Source organism: Otolemur garnettii, unplaced genomic scaffold (assembly GCF_000181295.1).
Source record: "Otolemur garnettii isolate 467f Iridium unplaced genomic scaffold, OtoGar3 scaffold00003, whole genome shotgun sequence".
NCBI classification, from domain to species: domain Eukaryota; kingdom Metazoa; phylum Chordata; class Mammalia; order Primates; family Galagidae; genus Otolemur; species Otolemur garnettii.
The window spans coordinates 43,684,518-43,701,729 of NW_003852398.1; the positions used below are offsets into that span (position 1 = coordinate 43,684,518).

A 17,212-nucleotide genomic window follows, 5' to 3' on the forward strand; every position below is an offset into this window, starting at 1 on the left:
TGGGCTTAAGTGATTTTCTTGCCTCAGCCTCCCAAGTAGCTAGGACTATAGGTGCCTGCCACAGTGCCTGGCTATTTTTTGTTTGTAATTGTCATTGTTGTTTGGCAGGCCTTGGGCTGGGTTCAAACCTGCCAACCCCAGTGTATATGGCTGGCACCCTAGCCGCTGAGCTACAGGCTGTGAGCTTTGAAAAGTTTTTTTCTTTATTTCCACCTATGTTGCAAAATTTTATTGTTTCCAGAAAGTAAAGATTTAAAAAGCAAACTAATGATAGTTTTAAGGACCAGCATGACCCTTTAAGTTTTACTATCTTAAAAAATTAGATGTGACAAGACAAAGTTTTATAGCATATGAACACATAAGTAGACTTTAATGAGAAATTTTTCAGTAAGGTTATGATAACAAACACATTTTTTCCAGGTAAATTGTTTTCTATCTTTTTAAATTTAATTTTTAATTAAATTATAACAGTATACATTAGTGGGGTACAATATGATGATAACTCAGTAAGATTAGCCCTTATCACAAAGTCCCCAAACCACAAATGTTGGAATGTTGGTGTGGATGTGGAGAGAAGGGAACACCTCTGCACTGCTGGTGGGATTGCAAACTAATACAGTCTTTTTGGAAAGAAGTATAAAGAAGTCTCAAGGAGCTAAAAGTTGACCTCTTTGATCCTGCAATTCCATTACTAGCTATCTACCCAGAAAAGCAAAAATCATTTTACAACAAAGACATTTTCACCAGAATGCTTATTGCAGCCCAATTCATAATTGCCAAGTCATGGAAGCAGCTCAAATGCCCATCGACCCATTAATAGATTAACAAATTGTGGTATATGTATACCATGGAATACTATGCAGTCATAAAAATATGGAGACTTTACATCTTTTATATTTACCTGGAGGGAGTTCTTAGTAAAGTACCTCAAGAATGGTAAAAAAACTATCCAATGTACTCAATACTATTGTGAAACCAAGATATAAACACTTATATTCTCATACAAATGAAAAAACAGAAATATAGTCTAACAAGGGGGAATGGAGAGGAGGGAAAGGAGAGAAGAAAAGGAAGGGGTGATTGGTAGGAGGAAGGAGGGCATTTGGTGGGATCTCACCTACAGTGCACAATGCAACGGCATATTTCAAAATAACTAAGAGTAAATTATAAATGCCTTACCCCCCAAAATAGGTAAATGAGGTGATATTATATTGATCAGTTTGATTTAAACATTCCACATTTTATTTACCACATTAAGGATTCCTGAAGTTTTGATTTCATTTTGTTTTCCTCTTAATGGTAACTTGTATGGATATTGAGTTTGCTTTTGAAAACATGTTCATGTGCTTATTTGTGCTGGGTTAACCTTGAGTCACCTGTTTCTTATTTTTTTTCCTATGGTGAACTACAGTTTCTTTAATTAATGGTACTTTAGTTTTTTTTGTTCTATCTTCTTCAAATTGTTTCTTAATATATAATTTTAATAGGACTTTTACTTTTGGCCACTTCCTTATCGTCTTTGCCACCAAACCTCAAAGGTGTATTTCACTTTTTATGGTTCCTCTTTCACTCCAGGAATGGTGCTTTCCCTATACTGCCTCTTGTGGTTTAGCATACTTTATAAGCTCTTGTGTTTAAAATACTTGAAAGTCAGTGCTCTGATTCACTAATCTCAGACATTCCCTCTTCTTTTTCACTAAGGGTGAAGTGTGGGGGACTGAGGCCAGATCTCTGGCCTGGCCTGTGAAACTGTCAGGACACTGCAAGCTGTGCTACGTTGCTCAGGATCAACTCCCCTTAGGTGCCAGAGGGCTATTCCTCTTAGCAGGAGACAGAGAGAAACAGTTTTGGAGGCAGAGAAACAGTCTTAGTAGGAGAGTGAATCTTAGCAGTCTTCGTAGAAGGGCACCGAGTGAGCAAGTCTGTGAGAGAATGAATCTGGACTAAACTCTTCTGCAGCGACTTATAGAAATGATCCATGGCTATTTCTACCACAGGTGTGGAGACTGAATCCCTTCCCCATACCCTTATCACCAAGGTGTTAGCAAGATGTTATATCACAGGTGTTTCTTATTGTTACAGAAAGTTCAAAGCTTAACTCTCCCTTCTTCCCTTGAATCATCTGGTCTTCTACAGTGAAGCTGGCATGTTTCCAGTGTTTCTTCTGGAAACAAGAACCTAGATGATGCATGTCTATCTCCAGCTTAAAACCATGCTGCATTCTTTACCCTGATGGTGTGTTCTTTAGAGCCTCTGATCGGGGACGCAGGGTAAATAACTGCAGACGGAATGATAATTTAAGGGAGACCAGGACTCACTCTGGTCGTCGGCCCGGATAAACTTTACTGATTATCTTATATACCTTCAAACATTCAGTAAGAATTTAACACATATACAAAGAAGTCAAGTAACATTAGGAAGCTACCATTTAAGATTACAATTCAGTGTGAAGGCTGAGGAACACATATACAATTGATTTTGTTTAGAGTAAAAACATAAGGAAGACTGGCTGGCTGTTCCTTTTAGCCCAAATGGAACTAGAGATTATAATGTTAATGAAGAGAGAAGGCAGAGAATAGAACCCAATGCTCGTCTGTCCACCCCCAGCTGCGACCCAGGCTGATTCTCCACACTTCCTAGGGAGAGAGTCACTCTGCATATTCCTGCATATCTATAGGTAGGTACAGAAGCTCCATCTTCAAGGAAATGTTTCTTAGAACCAATCTCCTGAAGGAGCACATTGAGGCGAACTGCCATGTCTTGAGCAAGGGGAGCTTATCTCCTACATTATCCTCTCTGTACTCCCAGACTATTTCTTTCCATAGATGTCTCTGGAGCACTCTGCTGACATTTGATAATTGTTTATCCACTGACAAGAACATGGAAATGTGTAATATCATCTGTTTCCTAGTTACATTGTAGGCATAAATGGTGATTTTTGTTGTTGGTGGTGGTTCTCAGGAAGGTACGTAGAGAGATTTTCTCTATTCTGTGGTACCCTTTACATTTAAAATCATCAGTGTCACTAACCTGAACTTTTTCAGCTGTTTAAATTTGCTTTTTTTTTTTTTTAGCAGATGATACATCCTAGGGATGAATGTTAAAAATAGCTGAAAAGAATTGGCCATATTTAAATATACTACGTAAAACTACCACTTTTCATAAGTTTTTTTTTTTATTATTTGCAGTAAGATATCAGTCTGTTGCCCAGGCTAGAATGTAGTGATACAATCCCAGCTCACATCATATCCAACCCCTGGGCTCAAGTGATCCTCCCAACTCAGTCTCCCAAGTAGCTGGAACTACAGGTATATGCCACCATACCTGGCTAATTTTAAAAATGGTATGCAGAGATGGGGTCTCACTATGTTGCCTAGGCATCTCTTGAAATCCTAGCCTGAAGCAATCCAGTAATCCTTCCACCTTGGTCTACAAAAATGCTAGGCAGCTTGAGTTTTTGTTTTTGTTTTTTTCTTTTCCTGCTTTTTCCCTTTCCTATCCTTTTCCTTTTCCTTTCCTCTTCCTTTTCTTCCTTCCTCCTTCCCTTCCCCATCCCTTTCCCCTTCCTCTTCCCTCCCTTTCTTCCTTCCTTTCATTTTTTCTTTTTGAGATAGGGCCTCACTCTATCATCACTCGGGGGTGGGGGAGGCAGTAACATGGTTATAGTTCACTGCAGCCTCAAACTCCAGGGCTCAAGCGCTCAAGCTATCCTCCCATCTCACCCTCCCATGTAGGTGGGACTACAGGTACATGCCATCAATTCCAGGGTTCTCATCATGTTATCCAAGCTGGTCTTGAATTCCTAAGCTCAAGTAATTCTCTTGCTTCAGTCCCCCAAAGTGCTGGGATTACGGACAAGAGCCACTGCACTCAGCCTAATGTTAAGTATTTTTTTAAACCAATATTCACTTTGCCCTTACTAGGTAATTCCTTGAGAGCAGTGCCTTCTTTGAAAATAGTCATGGGATGGAAGAGGCAAAGTCATTAAACAAAAATCCATATCATTCCACTGTTCCACTTTGCAACATTTTTAATCACATCTCAACAGTGACCAAAAGTTTTCATTTCTAAATGCCATACTTCACACTAAACAGAAATACAGGCATACCTCAGAGATGCAAGGTTAAGTCCCAGACCATCACAATAAAGTGAATATCACAACAAAAGAAGTCATATGAACTTTTTGGTTTCCCAGTGCATATAAAAGTTATGTTTATACCTACTGCGGTTCTATTAAGTATGCAATAGCATCGTGTCTAAAGGCCCTGAGATTTTAGAATGTAAATGAGCATTGGTTTCTACTTAAAGTCATCAGCTATGTTAGCCCCTGACATGAGAGTCAGTCTGTACTTTGAAGTTTGAAGCTGGTTATAGATTTCTCTTTAGCTATGAAAGTCTTGGATGGTAACTTCTCCCAACAGAAAGCTTTTTGTCTAAACTGAAAATCTGTTTTTTATTGTAGCTACCTTCATCAGTGATCTTAGCTATGTTTTAGATAACTTGCTGCAGCTTCTACATAAACATTTGATGCTTCATTCTACTTTTACATTACCAAGACAGCTTCCTTCCTTAAACCTCATTAACCAACTTCTGCTAGCTTCAGACTTTTTTTCCTGCAGCTTGTCACCTTTCTCACCTTTCGTGTAATGGAAGAGAGTTAGAACTTTGCTCTAAATTGAGCTTTGGCTTATTGGAATGTTGTTCCTGGTTTGATCTTGTATCCAGACCACTAAAACTTTCTCCATCTCAGCAATAAAGCAGTTTTGCTTTCTTATCATCAATGTACCAGAGTAGTGCTTTTAATTTTCTTCAAAAACTTTTCCTTTGCATTTACAACATTTCTTCTGAGTCAGCTTAATTCAGCCATTTCATGGTATGTACCTATTTCAGAACATCACATTGTATGTGATAAATATATATGATTTTCATCTGTCAATTAAAAAAATAAATTAAAAAAGGACTTTAACTTTGGTACACTATTATTGACAAAACTGAAGAATTTATTCAGATTTTTTAGGCTGATATCCTTTTCTTGTTCTGTGATCTGGTCCAGGATACCACACTGCATGTAATTATTGTATCTTTTTAGCCTCATCCAGTCTATGATGGCTCCTTAATCATTCCTTATCTTTTATGACCTTGACAATTTTGAATAATCCTAGTTATCTTGTGTCTTTCATGTGGGGTTTGTCTGGTGGTTTCTCCTGATTAGATTAGAGTTATACATTATTGGGAAGACTGGTGGTGTTTTTCTCTTCTTGGTTCTCCATATCAGGAATACATGATGTTGTTATGGGTTACTGTGGGTGTTAACTTTGATCACTTGTTTGTGATGATGGCTGCTAGAATCCACTGGCAAGGCGGTTTTTGGTTTTTTTTCTCTTTGTAACTATTTGTATTCAGTGAAATACTTCAAGACTATGCAAATATCTTGTTTTTGATTAAACTTTCACCAACTAATTCGAGCATCCATCAGTGGATCTCACCTGTAACAGTTATTACTGTCGTGTTCTAATGGCAATTTTCCATTTCCTTCATGCCTTCTCTATTTATTAATTGGAATTCTTTTATTATGTAAGAAACATTTGTCTCTCCTTCCCCATTTATTTGCTTATTTAATCATTTTTGTGTATCTCTGTCTTAGTACATCCTGCTGCTATGACAGAATACCTGAGACTGGGTAATTTATAAAGAACAAAATTTTATTTCTCACAGCAACATGGAGGAACCTGGAAGATATTCCTCCAGAAATTTGTTACTGGAGGCTGGGAAGACCAAGATCAAGGCATTGGCATCTGGCAAGAAACTTTTTTAGTACACCTCGCATGGCAGAAGGCAGAGGGCAAAGGGATGAACATTGCGTCCTCATGTGGCAGAAAGAGAACTCACTCCCACAAGCCCTTTTTATAGCAGCATTAATCCATTCTTGAGAGTGGATTAACCACCTAAACACCTCCTGTTAAACCCCACCTTCCAATGCTGTTGTAAGCATTGGAGCTTAAGTTTCTTTTTGAGGGAAGGGTGGGTTAAGTTTCAACATAAATTTCTGGAGGAAAGAAAGACATTCAAACCATAGCAATCACCATAAACTTATGGTTGTATTTATTTATTTATTTATTTATTTTAATCTCTATGCTGTGCTATATTATTTATTTCATTGCTCAAATTGTTTTAACTTTGTCCATTTAGAACTTTTTCAGGTAGTTTCCTGTGACCTTTCAACATGCTCTCATTTTTTTTTTTTTTAGCACTTTGTTACTTTTTGTTACCAAAAGATGTTCCAGGCTTATCTTATATTAATATTTTCCTTGAGTCTCCTAGGACTTCTGGTTCTTTTTATTGATGAACGGCATTTGGAAATAAAGATATGGGAATTAAGTATGCTTATTGCTACTGGATGTCACCACTTCAGGTGCTTTTCAGGAGATAGAGCTAGAAAATATATTTGTAAATATACTTTCCAAAGCATACATCTATATTATATGTCTACACACACATAAAAGGTGTCTATGTAAACAAAATGAGTGTCTGTTGATAACTCCAACTCTAGTCCAACACCACAGGGTTCAGCTTAGTCCTTCCCTTTACTTATTGTAACCTATTTCTCAAACTATAAGAAACCTGACTGTCAATACCTACAATACATAAATTTGTTCAACTCTAGTATACAAATGATATAGTTTCAGAATTTTAGTTCAGGACCTTTGAGATTTTATCACTTATACTGGAGTGTGTGTATAGTTCTTTTTGTCTTCCCCAGTACAGTGTCCAGTCAAAGCACCATTTTCTGGAATTACTTAAGTCAATTTTCTTCCTCCTCTCTTTCGGTACAGTTATATCATTTATGTGTAATATAATAATTAAACAATAAATATATATTTGATTAAATTAGATTAATTTGTCATAATCTTAATCCCATTGTTCACTCCATACATATCCTAGTTGTTGTTTTAAAATTTTCATAAAGTAAAATTTACTCATTGTGGTATGCAGTGCTATAATATTTGACAAATGTGCAGAATCATGTATCCAGCACCATAGTTCCACAAAACAATTCCCTCACCCCCAAATTTTTTGATGATTCTTTTTTAGAGTCAATCTTTCCCGCCAATCCTAATCGTTGGCATGTATTTATCTGTTTTACATCTCTCCAATTTTGCCTCTTCCAGAGGTTCATGTAAATGGAATCACATAGAATGTACTCTATTGAGTCTGGCATCTTTTGTAATGGATTTTATATTCATCCATGTTGAGTAGAGCTTGTTGATTGTAATTAATGACTAGTATTCTGTTGTATGGAGATACTGCCATTTGTATATCCATTAACAAGTTGAAGGGGATATGGACTGTTTTAATTTTAGTTTTCTTTTCTTTTTTATTTCAGGATATTATGGGGTACACATATTTTGTTTACATATTTTGTTTTTTGCATACATTGAGTCAAAGTTATAATTGTGCCTCCTGTCCAGACAGTGTGCACCATGCTCAACAGGTATGAATTTACCCATCCCCACGTCCTCCTCTCCCACCTTGATTTTCATTGAGATTTACTTCCACATGTACATTTGTGCATTGACTGATCAGTTCCAACTTGTTAATGAATACATGGATTTCTTTGTCCATTCCTATAATGTTTTCTTCAAAGAATGTTCTCCAGTTCCACCTAGGTTATCACAAAAGATGCTAGCTCGCCATTTTTCTTTATGGCTAAGTAGTACTCCATAATTTGCATATGCCATATTTTATTAATCTTTTCATGTCTTAATGGGTACTTGGGTTGCTTCCAGTTTTTAGTGATTATAAATCATTATAAATATTTACAAGCAGGTTTTTGTATAAACATAAGTTTTCATCTCTTAGGTAAAGTCATCAGTAGGATTACTGGTTCATATTATGAAGGTTATATATTTATATTTTAAAAACTGCCCAAACTATTTTCTAAAATGATTTGGCCTTTCCACAGCCATATACAAGAGAATTTAAATCATTCCACAATCTTGCAAGCACTTGGTATTGTAACTCCATTTTTCATTTAAGTCATTCTAATAGGTGCATAGTGTTATTTCGTTATGGTTTTAATTTCCATTTCCCTAGTGATGAACGATATTCAATATTTTTTCATGTGCTTATTTGCTTGTGTAAACATATTTTCTTTGGTGAAGTGTCTATTCAACTCTTTTGCCTATTTTAAAAATTAAGTTATTTATTTTCCTATTATTGAATTTATAGAATTCTTTATATGTTCTATATAAAATTTTTTGTCATTTATATGTTTTATAAATATTTTCTTCCAATATATACCTTGTCTAATTTATCAGTTTTTTATTTCAGAAAATTTAGGGGAAGCTTGGTGCCCATATCAATGGTTAGGGCACTGCCACATACACTGGGACTGGTGGCTTTGAACCTGGCCTGGGCCTGCTAAACAACAATGACAACTACAACAAAAAAATAGCCAGGCATTGTGGTGGGCATCTACAGTCCCAGCTACTTGGGAGGCTGAGGCAAGAGAATTGCTTAAGCCCTAGAGTTTGAGGTTGCTGTGAGCTGTGATGTCACAGCACTCTAGTCAGGGCAACATAGTGAGATTCTGTCTCAAAAAAAAAAAAAAAGATTTAGGGGAAACAAGTATTTTGCCTTACATGGATAACTTCTATATCCATGTACCAGTCACCAGAATAGTGTACATTGTACTTGTTAAGCAGATTTTGATCCCTCACCTCCCCTTCATTGTTTCCAATGTCCATTATCATTTCCACTAAAGTGAGAACACATGGTGTCTGTTTTTCCATGCCTAAGATACCTAGGATAATTGTCTCCGGTTCCATCCAAGTTGCTGCAAAAGATGTTATTTTTATTCCTGTTTATGGTTGAGTAGTACTCCATAATATATGCCACATTTACCATACTTTTTTTTAATCTACTCACCAGTTGATAGCCACTCAGGTTTATTCCATATCTTTGCTGTTGTTTTTTCTTTTTTTTTTTTGAGATAGAGCCTTAAGCTGTTGCCCTGAGTTGAATGCTGTGGCATCACAGCTCACCACAACATCAAACTCCTGAGCTCAAGCGATTCTTCTGCTTCTGCCTCCCAAGTAGCTGGGACTGTAGGTGCCCACCACAACACCTGGCTATTTTTTGGTTGCAACCATCATTGTTGTTTGGTGGGCCCAGACTGGGTTTGAACCCACCAGCTCAGGTGTTTGTGGCTGGCACCTTAGCTGCTTGAGCCACAGGCGCCAAGCCATCTTTGCTGTTGTGAATTCTGCTGCAGTAAACATTCAAGTGCAGGTGTGTTTTTAATAAAATGACTTATTTTCCTTTGGGTAGATACCCACTAGTGGCATTGCTGGATTGAATTTGGTAGGTCTACTTTTGGCTCTTTGAGGAATCTCCATAGTGCTTTCCATAGAGATTATACAAGTTTATATGCCTACCAACACTGTGTAAGTGTTTCATGTACATTGCATTGTTTTTGACTTTTTAATAATGGCAATTCTGACAAGGGTAAGAGGGTGTCTCATTGTGGTTTTAATTTGAATTTCCCTTCTATTAGTGATATTGAGCATTTATTATATGTTTATTGGCCTCTTTCTATCTTTGAGGAGAACCTGTTCATGAGTTTTGCCTACTTTTTGATTTGTTCTTTCTGATTTGTTTTAGTTCTTGTAGATTAGCCCTTCATTAGATGTATAGTTTGTGAATATTTTATCTTATTCTGTAGGTTGTCTGTTTACTCTGTTGATTATTTCCTTTGTTGTGCATAAATGTTTTAATTAAGTCTCATTTATTATTTTTTTGTTATAATATTTGCTTTGGGGGTCTTACTCCTAAATTCTTTGCCTAGGCCAATTCATAGAAGAGTTTTTCCTACATTTTCTTCCAGAATTTTTATGGCTTCAGGTCTTATTTTTAAGTCTTGAATCTGTCTTGAGTTAATTTTTCCATATGGTAATAGATAGGGCTCCAGTGTTATTTTTCTTCATGTGGCTATCCAGTTTTTTCAGCACCATTTATAAAATAGGGTTTCCTTTCCCCAGTGTATGTTCTTGTCTACTTTGTCGAAAGTCAATTGGTCATAGCTATATGTTTTTATTTCTGGGCTTGGTTTTCTATTTCTTTCCATTGGTCTATGTATCTACCTTTATACCAGTATTATGCTGTTATGGTTACTATGGCCTTATAGTATAATTTGAAGTCAGGTAATATGATGCTTCCAGATTTGTTCGTTTTGCTTAGAATTGCTGTGGCTATTCAGAGTCTTTTTTTTGCTATTCCATAAAAAATTTAGGATTTTTTTTTTCTAGATCTGAGAGAAAGGACATTGTATTTTTTTTTTTTTTTTTTGAGACAGAGCCTCAAGCTATCACTCTGGGTAGAGTGCCATGGCATCACAGCTCACAGCAACCTCCAAATCCTGGGCTCAAACTATTCTCCTGCCTCCGCCTCCCAAGCAGCTGGGACTATAGACACCCACTACAATGCCTGGACATTTTTTGGTTGCAGCTGTCGTTGTTTGGCAGGCCCAGGCTGGATTCGAACTTGCCAGCTCAGGTGTATGTGGCTGGTGCCTTCGCTGCTTGAGCCACAGGTGCTGAGCCAGGACGTTGGATTTTTTTTAATGTTTTTTGTTTTAATTATAATTAAAGTCTTATATATTTCATTCATTAGCTCTGTAATTTACATATTTAAATTAAAGAAACATTATTAGACTTCATGACAATTTATAAATGTAAGGTGCCTTTATTGAGTAAATAGATTCCTCAGTGAGTGGATGTGTCCCTTCCCCCACCAACTAATGAAGTAGCAATATGAATTAGTTTACTTTTATTAGTTAATCATCTCTGCTCCAAGGTGTTTATTTTGTGTACACCTGTGAGTTATAATGTATGAACAATCTCTTTAATAATCACAACAAGATGAGCTGGGCTTTGGCTTTCAGTGAAGACTGATGGTGTCTGTCTAAATCAAGTCATCTCATCTGACCTGTCTCTTGTAGGAAAAACTCTTCCTCAAAGGCTGCTGTGACATTTGTGGCATCTTTTTCACTTGTTTCAAAGTAAGGATAGTCACTGTTATCCCTGCACTAGATCTGGGTTTCTTCTATAGACATCTGCCATTCACTTATGTCAATCCTGTTATGCAAAATCACAAAAGGAAAGCTTTCAGGTCCTTTCATATCCCCATGATATATTCTTTTTTTCAGTTACTCCAGTTATGGAAGTTTTGTGAATCATCAACACTTAAAAGTAAGCAGGCCAATAGTCAGAACCTCTGTAAAATGACATCCTCGGGCTTCAGAATTGCTCTTCACCAGCTATGTCCCAAATCTGCATGGTAACCACATGTTTATTTACCTCCAAATCTTTATTTTAAAATTCCACACCTATTTTATGGAAGAGCTGGGTATCAAACTCAATTAATCTCAAGAGCTTTGAGATTAATTATTCAATTCAAGCATCATTATCTTCTGTGGTTGTTGAGAAGATTCACTCAGACATAGAGGGAAAGTGTTTCATCACAATGCCAGGCTCATTATAGCAGTGCAGGAAGTTTCTTGACGCCCCCAGAGTGCTATAGTCTCACAGCCACATGTGGAGGATGCCCTGAGAGCTCTAGGGTGACATGTTTTGGTTCAATAGGTCCGAAAGAGGGCCATGGACCTGGTGGGCAGGATGCAGCAGGATGGCACATCCCAGCTCCAGCTGCACCTGCTCCTGTCCAGCACAAAGGGAACAACAGGGAGACAGGTCAGGCTGCTAACTGTCTTAAATATTGAAATATGGGTGAGGAGGCACTCAAATGGAACACAGAATATGCAGGCAATGATGAAAATTAAGGGATTTTTTTTTCTTCTTAAAGAAAAAGATACATCCTTTGACTCTGATGTGTTTAGACTGAGTCAACTCATTCAAGGTGTTTGAAAGTGTCTCCTGGTTGGTCAGGATTTGGATCACAGATCTTTCTCAGGAGGTAGATACATTAAGAGTTACACTCAAGATCAGTGATGACCATAGCCCCTCAATCAAGGTGCACTGGGAAAAGATTTTGATCTAGCATGCTAGGATCTTCTTCCCCAGGTAGGTCATATAGCTTCACAAATTCATCTATTTCATAGGAAATGGAGGCCCCAGAAGGATTAGAATCCCCCAGAGATATCTGTTGAATATCAAAAAGCTGAGAGTCCCCTGATGAATTCCACACAGAAGCACCAGTCCCTCCAGGCTTCTTGATACCAGAAAGTTCATGTGAATCATGATAAGATGCATCTGAAATTCCAGGACTCATTGGATGAGTGTTTTCAGCATTTATGGGTAAGAGGGTCAGGATCTCCTCTTCCTTCACTGAAATAGTCTGGTCTGATGCTCTTGGTGCCACACTTGGCTGAGCCTGTTGTTGCTGCTGTTGCCCATTCCTTGGTTCTTGAACCAAGTCATTGTTACTGATTCATCAAGGTGGTATCTTGAAGCCAGGTTCATTATGGTAACCCAGTCTGGGTACACGCTCTTCATAAACTCTACTCTCAATTCTGTAAGTTGCTCTAGACTAAAGTTTGTGCAGTGCTGATGAGTATATCTTGGCTTTGCTAACTTGATAACAGACATGATATCTCTTAGAAGTGCTGAGCTCCTGAGCTTACTCTGTGTGTCAGGACATTGGAATTTTGATGGGAATTGCCTTGAATCTGTAATTCACATTGGGCAATATGGATATTTTACAAATGCTAATTCTTCTAATCCATGAGTATAGAATGTTTTTCCATTTGTTTATGTCACCTATGATTTCTTTCATTGGTATTTTGTAGTTATCCTTGTGGAGATCTTTCACCTCCTTGGTTAAGTATATTCCTAGGTATTTTATTTCTTTGTAGCTACTATAAATGGTATTGAGCTATTTATCTGATGCCCATCTTGCCTATTATTTGTATATTTGAAATGGTGTTGATTTGTGCACATTGATTTTCTTTTCTTTTTTTTTGAGACAGAGCCTCAAGCTGTCCCCCTGGGTAGAGTGCTGTGGCATTGCAGCTCACAGCAACCTCCAATGCCTGGGCTCAAGCGAGTCTCCTGCCTCCGCCTCCCAAGTAGCTAGGACCACAGGTGCCCACCACAATGCCTGGCTATTTTTTGGTTGCAGCCATCATTGTTGCTTGGCGGGCCTGGGCTGGTTTTGAACCCGCCACCTTAGGTGTATGTGGCTGGTGCCTTAGCCACTTGAGCCACAGGCGCCGAGCCACACACTGATTTTCTAACCTGAAACTTTACTGAATTTATTCATCAATTCTAGAAGTGGTTTTTTTTTTGGGGGGGGGAGTCTTTTAGGGTTTTCTAAATATAAGATCATATCATTGGCAAACAGGGGTAGTTGTCTAAATCAAGTTCTCTTCTTCCTGATTTGGATGCCCTTTGTTTCTTTCTCTTGCCTGATTGCTCTTACTAGGAGTTTCAGCACTATGTTGAATAGAAGTTGCTATGGCAACCATCCTTATCTTTTCTTTTTAGTTTTTATTTTTTTATTTATTTTATATGTGTGTATATATACATATATATATATATATATATTTTTTTTTTTTTTTTTTTTTGAGACAGAGCTTCAAGCTGTCACCCTGGGTAGAGTGCTGTGGTATCACAGCTCACAGCAACCTCCAACTGCTGGGCTCAAGCAATTCTCCTGCCTCAGTCTCCCAAGTAGCTGGGACTACAGGGACCTGCCACAACGCCTGGCTATTTTTTGGTTGCAGCTGTCATTGTTGTTTGGTGGGCCCAGGCTGGATTCGAACCCACCAGCTTAGGTGTATGTGGCTGGTGCCTTAGCCGGCTGAGCCTCTTTTTAGTTTTTAGAGGAAATGCTTTTGGCTTTTCCTCATTTGGTAGAAATTGGATTTTTCTTATATGGCCTTCATTATTTTGAGATGTGTTCCTTGTATGGCTAGATTGTTTTAAAGATCACATTTATTGATTTGTATCTATGAACCATCCTTGTATTCCCAGGAAGAATCCCAATTTTTCATGGTAGATTATCATCATTATTATTATTATTATTTGGCCAGGGCTAGGTTTGACCCTACCACCTCCGGTGTATGCGGCCAGCACCCTACTCCTTTGAGCCACAGGCACCGCTGGTAGATTATTTTTTGATGTGCTATTGAATTTAGTTTGATAGAATTTTGTTCAGGATTCTTGAGTCTACCTTTCTAAGTGATGATATTGGCCTGTAGTTTTCTTTTGTTATTGTTGCTGCGTCCTTTCCAGGCTTTGGTATCAGGGTGAAACTAGCTTTGCAGAATAAATTAGGGAGGATTCCCTCCTTTTTAGTGTTATGGAACAGTTTCAGTAGAATGGGTGCCAATTCCCTGTAAGTCTGGTAGAATTTGGCTGTGAATCATCTGATCTGTGGGTTTTTTGTTATTGTTGGGAGGGTTTTTATTATTGTTTCAATTTTGTTACTCATTGTTGGTCTGTTTAGGATTTCTATTTCTTTCTGATTCAAGCTTGGGAGGTCATGGGTTTCCAAAAAGTATTCATTTCCTCTAAATTTTCTAGTTTATGTGCATAGAGGTTTTCATAATAGACATAGATGATATTTTCTATTACTGTGTCATCAGTTGTAATGTCCCCTTTTTCACTTCTTTTTTTCCTATTTAAACATGAAGTTTATTATGACTTGAAGCAAAATCAAGAAGAAAATGATGAAGTAGTCTTTTTGCTGCAGAAAATAATCCATAGCAGGTGTGCTTGAAACTAAATGATTTTGAAAAGCCATAATGTTTCTTTTAATTTCCTCCTGTATTTGTTTTATAGATTCAATGGAACTTTGAATGTCTCCTAGTTCTACCCCTTTCTTTCTTCTTGTACTTGGTTTTAATGATTAAGCTTTGCTTCCAGATGAGTCTTGTATATTAGGTTCTGGGAAAGAATATCCTTTTGCTATTTTCTTCTGTTGTCTGGTTGGCTTATGTTTCACATTTCTGGGACACCAACCATTGGAATACGATGTTTCACTTTGATCAAGATAACACCATCTTTTTCAAATTGTATCATATCATTAAGTAGGTCCCATGGTTGGTTGGGTATCTACAAACTTGTAATGCCATTCTCCTGTGATTGGATCTAGTTCAAATAACTTGTAAGTCAATTCCTAATTTTTTGTTTTTCCATCTTTGGCAGCTTGTCTTTGAGCTTCTTCTAAAACATACTTCTCTTGAGTAGCTTCTGTCTTGTCTTTGGCATTTATAGCTTGAGTTACCTGCTGCCAGAGTTTTTCAGATTCAAAATCTCCCTGTTCTTCAAATTTTACAGTGTGCCTTACTAATCTCCATTGCTTAATGTCGGGTGTTGGACACTAGAAAACCTCTGAATTATCAGTCTTTTTGTCATTAATAAAAATTTCACTATCCCAGTGGCCTTCCAAAGTAGCTAAGACTTCTTTTCCCAATTTAAGTTTCCCTGATATTTGATTAACACAATCACTACTCCCTAGAAATGGGTTTAGTTTAAATTTAAGTATTGTACTGTATCCAGTTTTTTGACATGTAATATTGACTATTCTTCCAAGCTCCAGTGTCCTTGTGCCATAAAGAATTCCTTTGCAAGGAGCATATGGCATTGTCATCATGTAATCTTTACCTCTTTTAGAGAAAGTTAATCATCCTCTCCCTCTAATATTACAGATAATGAGTTTCCATCAAATTTGGACTTAGTCAAGATACTACTGCTAAGGCAAATCCATCTTTTCCGTTAGTAACATAAAAGGCAGATATTGGTGGATGATGGGACACCTGGTCAGCAATATAAAAAGTTTTGCTGTTTCTCCTGGGATGAATCTATAAACAGTGGAAAGTCTCACTAAGGATAGAATTATAAGATTTCTTTAGTCTCTTTGGGTTTTTATAGAATCCTGACAAATACCATTTTAATACTTTCTTTAAACAGAAATAAGGATTTTCTTCAAGAGCAGCCTCAGAAAGGAAATCTGCATAATAGTAGTAATCTGAAAGTTTATCCAGGAAAGAATGGGGTTCTAAAATAAAAGTAGGCAAAACCACCCTGGACAGGTCCATGCCAGGATGTACTTATTTCAGCAGTGTCCAGATAAGGCTTCTGTTTTCTTCAGACACAGTTTCTATTTGAGAAGCCTCACTTGCCTCTCCAAGTTCTTCGTGGCTCTGTTCAGGGGAGGGAGTCTCCTTTAAAGACTCAACAGGCTCAGGTTCAATATATGAGTCATCTTGCCTTTCTGATGTATCTGTTTCACTTGACTTTTGCCCATCACCTCATTGTCAGACTCCTCATTTTCTTGATCATTTTCTTTTTATTTATTTATTTATTAAATTATAGCTGTGTACATTAATACTATCATAGGGTACAGTGTGTTGTTTCTATATACAATTTGAAATACTTTCATCCAACTGGTTAACATAGCCTTCATGTCATTTTTCTTAGTTAATGTGTTAAGACATTTATATTCTACATTTAGGAAGATTCACATGTACCCTTTTAGGATAAACCATAGGTGATCATTTTCTTTATCAGATTCATCAGAATACATATCTTGGTCCTTCAAATGTTGTTGTTCAATTTCACTATCATTTAACTGAAAGCTGTCACCTCTGTGGAGATTGTTAGCACGTAATAAGCCATACAAAGTCACATGTGTGCTATCTGATGAAATGCTTAGGTCATGTTCCTTTCCTTCCCTGATCATTGTACATTTAAGAAGACTAGAACATTTAAAAGCCACTCCAAAGCATCCATCCAGCACCTTCCAGCAGACTTCGAAGTAGCTTAGATGATCAAGTAACTGCTAGGGAGGGACTGAGTTATGGATCCAACTGCTTCACTCTTTTGACCCTTCACTGCCCAAATAGATTGTTCCAAAGGATGGAAAAGTTTGAAACAAAAGCCATCCTTTTTTGATGGCTTTGGGATACTCAGTGATTTCACAGGCATTCAGAAGGACTGCATGTACCCACTGACCATTTTTGTTTGTTTGTTTGTTTTATAGATCAGTACCACCCCAGGTTTCAACACACAGCACTACTTGGTCCAGCTCTTTAGAGTAGCACAAATCTTCAACCAATCAGCCACAACAATAACAGAAGGATCTGTAATCATACTGAGTAACTCCTTTGTAATTCTTTTCTTTTATTCTTGGTAATTTTTCTTTTGCACCTTAAGAAATTCTTTTTTTTGGCTCGGCGCCTATAGCTCAA

At 37.4% G+C, this 17,212-nt stretch overlaps 2 pseudogenes; both read right to left on the reverse strand.

Annotated features, from left to right (window-relative positions):
* Positions 1–10,902: 10,902 nt before the first annotated feature.
* Positions 10,903–12,479, reverse strand: LOC100947605 (annotated as a pseudogene).
* Positions 12,480–14,637: 2,158 nt separating this feature from the next.
* LOC100947927 overlaps positions 14,638–17,212 on the reverse strand; it is a 3,075-nt pseudogene continuing 500 nt past the window's right edge.